The following is a 6170-nucleotide window of genomic DNA, read 5'->3' on the forward strand; positions in this document are numbered from 1 at the left end:
GGGGGGGAGCTCTCCAGGCCCTCTACTGAGGCTCTGTGCTGAAGCACAGGGCGCCTTTCTTTCCAAGCGCCCACATCTGCACTGGCAGTCAGTGCCCAGAGAGGCCAGCACCGTCAAGTGGTGTCTCACATGGGTGAGAGGAGCTGGTTTTGCAGCCCGCTGTGCTCTATATGGATCCTAAAGCAAACAGTGACAAAGCAAGTTAACCTGACCCCACTGGCTTGGCGGTTGTGTCCCTGGCAGTCAGGCTCCTGGGAGGAGAGTACAGAGGGCACGTCCTCCATGTGCAATCACCAAGTCAAACAGTCCCAAACTGGACTGCTGTACCTCTTCTGTGAAAGGTCTTTGGGTTTCCAGGCCTAGACTCTCTGACATGTTTACTGTCTACGTGTTTAACATATAACCTCGACAGGGAAGAAAATGGACAATCTCTTCAGAGGCTGGTATGGGCCTGGAGGATGGCAAGAGCTTTTTCTCGACTTGGAAAGAGCTGTGAGCTGCTAGCAGTGAGCAAGAGAGACTCTCCTCCAGACCCTGTTCACTGTTCTGAGGTGGAGCAGAGCATACAGATGATCTGTAAATGTCTTACTCCCAGGTCTCTCTGCACAAGCATATGCTTAACTCTGGTTGCACAGATACTTAGGAATGAGTTAACACAGAAGATGTTTCCTCTTCCAGCAGCTACCCCCAGCCACACCAAATTGCTTGGCAGATCTGGATGCATGGGGAGGATCAAAGCCTCGGGGCTGGGCTGGCAGTACTCTGCACTGTTTACATGTTTACATATTCATGGCACTGTTAACCCCAGACAATTTAATAATATTGAATTTTGTATTTGTTACATTTCTTAAATACCATCTAAGGAACCTCAGCTTCCTGGGGTATTCCCAATATTTGTTCCTAGGACAAAAAAGGCCAACTCACAGTGTAGCCATGCCTTATTATTTGTTCTCTTTCTATTACTGGGGGTCTCTACTCCTGCTGTGGCAGCATCTTTGCACTGAGCTGCCTGCTCCCTTTGGCTCTGCCTGGAGTGCAGCCTGACTGTCCAGCCAGAGACATGGCTCAGTTGCAGAAGGGTGCAAACACCTTGCTTTCAAGTCTTGCCATTTCCTTTCAGCAGCACCAACTGAATGTGACTCGCCCACGGGCTGAGTCTCTGTGAGTCCCTGCGACAGCCACATCGCTACAGGAGTCGAGGACTCAAAAAGGGAGACCTTACTTGTGTTCATGACTGTCTTCCAGGGCAGCCAGCCCACCTGGCATGCTGGTGTCTGACGCTGAATGGCACAGGAGAAAGGTAAGATCTGGGGACTACCTCCAGTGAAGCAGAGTTGTTTCTCCAGGCAGTGACAAAGGCTCAGACTGTCCTTCTTCCTCCCAGACTATCCTCAGCGTTGTGATCCTTTGTTTGTCCTGAGTCCCCTTGAGCCTTTCTTTCCCCAGAGCACTCCCCAGTCACAACAATTATAAGGTTTCTTTCTGTCCTGAGCTAAACAATCTTCAACATCCTGTCCCTTCACTTCAGCAGCTTTGTTCTGCATCTGCAACAAAATCTCCTTAGCTAAGCACAGTGGCATTTTCCTCCTCCTTCTCAGCACTTCCTCCTTTGCTACCTTTGGCCCATTTTACTCAAGAGGCACTGCACCAACAGAAGAGCAGGACCCCTTTACCCAACCCCTGTCCCTTTACCCAGCCCGTGGCACAAGCATTGGTATCGCTGCCCAGCCCCACAGGAAGGAGGTAGCTTGGCAATGTGACCATCCGGCTCCCACCTCCAGAAAGCTATTGGACACAACAGGAAACCCAAGCTTTCTCTTGATTGTGTGGGGATTTATTGCAGGCATCTTGTGGGGTTCCATCAAGGAAATCACAGCTGTACTTGCCTTGTTTGAATCTTGTCTGATAATCAGAAAAGTCCTGCATTAGCCTGTCACTGGGTTTGAACATGCTGCTTCTCACTGAGCACGTTTTCCTCTCCTTTCCTCCCAGCCAGTCAGTGCCCTGGACTATAACTGTGAGCATGCACAATGCCCTGGGATGGGCCTATGATGTTGGAGCTGGTGGAGAGATAAGAGGCCAGCTTGGCCATGGTATTCCGGCTTTGTCTCACCACCATGGCACACACAGCACATCAGTGGCAGCAGCAGCAGCAGTTTTGGAGTTTTGTCTGGAGAACTTTGTGCTTGAATAGCTCCAGGTTATGAACCCTGGCTTGTGGGGCAATGGCTGCCAGCCCCGCCCTGGGGCAATGGGGTGCGGATGAAGCGCTGCGATGGGCGAAGCTCTTCCACGCCTGCTGGCTGAGAGCAGTGCATGGGTTCCTCAGTGTGTGGAGCAAGGACCAGCCGTGCCTGATGAGTTAGTGTCCACCATGGTGCAGGCACAGAGTAGTGAGAATAAGTGGGATGGCTCGACAGCGTCATCCACAGTAATTGGCGGCCCACGGCACGCGGCTGTGCGACCACGAGATGCCGGGATGTCTCTGCTCACAGTGTTTATTCTTTAGGATGTCCCTGTCACACACCCAGCTGCTGTGATTATTAATTGCTGTTTATACTTTTCTTTGAGTATGCACTGTGCTTTTAAGACCAGCAGAGGTGGGAACCCTGCCCTCCTGGAGGCTCCCAGGCTAGGTGGGAGGGTGACAGCTGCAGTGTGTCTTGTGGGGAGTTCAGGCCACTGGGATAATGTACCAAGGGCCCTTCCTCCACCCTTTGCTCCCCAGACACATCAACAAAGGGGGCAGGCTCCCACCACTGGTTTTTCAGCCCCCTTTCCTGCTTTTCCATCCTGTTTCCTTCTGAGGCCCCACAGCCTCTGCCTGGCTCTACAAGCCTCTCTGGGGCCAAGTGGATGGAAGGGATCCCTTGTGCCATGCTGGGAGTGAATGTAGTGGAGGACACCAGGAACATTGGGTGTGCAGGTGTGTGCAGGGAGAATTTCACTAATGCCCCTGGAGCCTGCCCATAAAGTCTGTAGCACAACAGGTACTCAAGTTGTTGTGCATATCCTCTGATGGTATGGGCAGGATGGTTGGCCAGGCAGTGATGAATTCTCAGTGCAGGGGAGCTATTTCTTGGTGTCCACAGCAGTGCCCCCTGCATGCCAGCTCTGCTGCTGAACTCTGGCTGTCCAGTCTCCTTCCCAGTGACCCCAACAGTCCCTGGTTAGCTGGAGACAGATGTCCATCATATTGTGTGCCTAGAGAAGGAACATGGAACCATGCTACAGTCAGTGTTGCTGACAGAGAGTGGGTGCTGACAGAGAGTGGGTCATGAGACTACCAAAGGGCCATGTTGCTGGAATGAACTTTCCCCTGGTACATGGCCAAATTTAGGCACAGCCATCTCTTCCCCCTGAAGTGGGTTTTGGCTGTGCAGTTGCACTGGCCCACACATCTCAGGTGCTTTTCTGGTGTGGTTTTCCAAGGCCAGCCTCAGTAGACAGCTCAGATGAAGGAGGGGTGTGAAAGTAGGGCCAAGTTCCCATGCTGCACTTTGAGGCTTGGGAGCTCGCTGTTCTGTTGTAAGCCTCAGAGCTGCAAGCTTTCCCATCTCCCTGCTTGGTAAGAGGAGAAGTGGAGGCCAAGCAGGTGGAGGGGTTCTGTTGGTATCCCGGACAAGATCCTCACTGGATTGTTGCTGTCCTTCTGCCCTGCTGGCACCATTGTGATGCCCAAGAAGTGCAGTGGGCATGGCCTCTTCTGTCTGGCCAGGCATCTGGGAAGAGCCATCTCCCTGCTGATGATAGTCAGCAGCCACCTCCTCCTCCAGCACCAGATCCAGAGGTGCAGTGGGCTTGTCTGAAGCAAGGGAAAAGTCCCTAGAGGGGTGTGTCTGTGCAGCTGCGGCCTAGCCAAGCACCACCAGAGCCTGGCAAAACCCTGCTGGCCCTGGCTGTACAGGTTTAATAATGTTGTTGTGTTCACTGAATTCATGGTCCATTCCACAGATCACACTAATTTGTGAGGGTCTAATGGCTCTTCCTGTTCCCAGCTGGTGAGGGAGGTGAGGAGCCTCCATCAGCCTGGCATGCTGGTGAGGGTAACCCTGTCACCCAGGCAGGAGGGTTCACGCTCTGACTCTGTTTTGTCCCTGCGGTACTGCCTGCTTCCTTTTTTTGTTCTCACACATACTGCGGTAAAACGTGTGCACCCTGTGTTTGGAGCAAACAACAAATCCACGTCATGTGTTTTCGCTTTCTCTGTTTCGTTGCCTCCACATGTTAGAAATGTGTGGCATCCGTGCACTTTCCGTTTGGTACAAACCGATCATGCTTGGTCGCCAGTGGAGATGGCAACAGATGGTTTGCATGGGCACCACAAAAATATTGTGGGCTTTGGTGAAGTGGATTCCCCCCCTGATTTCCAGACACTTCTTTTGGGGAAGGTAGTTTGGCTAGAGGAACCCTGGGGCAGTTTGTAGACAGCAGGGCTAAGCAGTGTTTTTCTGAAATGTGCCTGGCAAATGTCTGAGACTGGAAACTGTGTCTGAGGCTCTTGCCCTTGCTGGGCACCAGTGTGTCAACCTAGGCCCTGCTGGGGATGTGGCTGCAGAGGTTTGGCCTGGTGCTCACTGGTGGCAGGGATGGCAGGAGCATGGCTTTGCTAATCTGCTGGCACATCCCTCCTCTGGGCAATGCTGAGGGCCTCCTCACCTGCACCCTGGGGCTGCCGAAGAGACCATGCTTGCCCTGCTCTTTCGGTAGCTGGCATGAGGGGAATGCTGGCTGGGGCAAAGAACCCTTGGTAGCACAGGAACCTGGGGTGACTGATGCCTGCCCCGAGATGGAATAGCCCACGGGCCAGCGCTGAACTGATGAGAGCAGCACTGGCAGGTCCTTTCCCCGCAGGTCCTTTCCCAGGGAGAGGTACGGGCCGCGAGCTGCGGCAGTCCTTGGCTGTCCCCTCTGCTCTGACGGGCAGTTCAGAAATAGCAGCTGGAGCAGTTCTCGGGGCCGCGAGCTGCGGCAGTCCTTGGCTGTCCCCTCTGCTCTGACGGGCAGTTCAGAAATAGCAGCTGGCCCAGTTCTCCCGCCCCCGTGGCCCAGATCTCTAAGAACGGAGGTTGCTCGCGCAGCAACAGCAACAGCAGCAGCATCAAGCGCTGCATTTAGCCCATGAGCTCCAACAGAGGGAGAGGCTGCCAGCAGGATCCCAGCCTGGCTGGGTGACGCTCCTGCCTGGAGACTGCGCTGCAGGCTCTGTTTGTTGCTGTAAACACGCTCCCTGCTGCAGCTTCCCTGTTACTATCTATAGCCGCGATCTCTTGGCTCCCGTGCAAGGCGAGTCTGCGGTCTGGCTCCCACCTTAGCCTGACCTGAGCCAGGGCTGCCTGACATCCCCGTCGTGGGTGGGTGTCTCCGGGCTTCGATGCAACAAGGATCAAAACAAAACCCAAACTGGAGGAAAGGACGAACCTCGCCCCTCTCTCTCCTCGTCGGTGGTTTCCCGGTGGCCTCCTGCCCATGCTCTTGGCAGATATCCCAGCCCCCCCGAGCACTGCTCCTAAGATCTTTCAACCTTCCCGGAGGGCTGCGGCCCCTCAGGCTTCCCTGGCAGTGCTTCCCCACCGCCCTGTGCCATTACCCTCGCTCTCGACAATTACAAGCACACATAATAGACAAGTCAATAGTGACACATGAGCGTAACGCGCTCCTCGCTACGGGGAGGGGTGTAGGTTGAGCTTTCCGTGCGTGGGGCCCGCCGAGTACCTGTGCCCAGCTACGGGCAGACCCCGCTCTGTGCTGGCGGTGGGGCTTGACTTGCAGCGCAAAACGCACCGCTGCCCGGCGGGGCCCCTTCTTCGCCGCCTTTCTTGGAGCACCTTGCTCCGCGGAAAGGCTGTGCGGGGTCCCGCTGAGGGGAGGGGTCACTTGCGGCGGGACGGCGCCCCCGGGGAGGGCGTCACCTGCTGCGGGACGGCAGCCCCAAGGGCAGTGTCGGTGCCCCAGAGCCCTCGCAGGGTCTCGCCAGGCGAGGGGGGAGGGGCCGTCGCGTCCCGAACCGTCCCGTCCCGTCCTGTCCCGCGCGCCGCCCGCCCGCCCGCCGCACTTGGCTGCAGCCTGGAGCGCTTCCCGTCAGTCACGCCCCCTCGCACAGGATGTATCCCATATAAGGATATCTGCGTCAGTGGGTTCCCGAGCCCGGCCGTACCACTCCGCGCGGG

General features: G+C 55.6%; 1 long non-coding RNA gene across 2 annotated transcripts in view; it reads left to right on the forward strand.

Annotated features, from left to right (window-relative positions):
- LOC108448598 overlaps nt 1-4195 on the forward strand; it is a 5151-nt gene extending 956 nt beyond the window's left edge. The window contains exons 2-3 of one of the 2 annotated variants that reach the window (XR_001864554.1): nt 1121-1300; nt 1993-4195. This is a non-coding gene — a long non-coding RNA (uncharacterized LOC108448598). Of the gene's footprint in view, nt 1-1120 lie in introns of both variants that reach the window. The other variant, XR_001864553.1, reaches the window with a different exon arrangement.
- The last annotated feature ends 1975 nt before the right edge of the window (nt 4196-6170 follow it).

This window comes from Corvus brachyrhynchos, unplaced genomic scaffold (genome assembly GCF_000691975.1).
Source record: "Corvus brachyrhynchos isolate BGI_N302 unplaced genomic scaffold, ASM69197v1 scaffold115, whole genome shotgun sequence".
NCBI classification, from domain to species: domain Eukaryota; kingdom Metazoa; phylum Chordata; class Aves; order Passeriformes; family Corvidae; genus Corvus; species Corvus brachyrhynchos.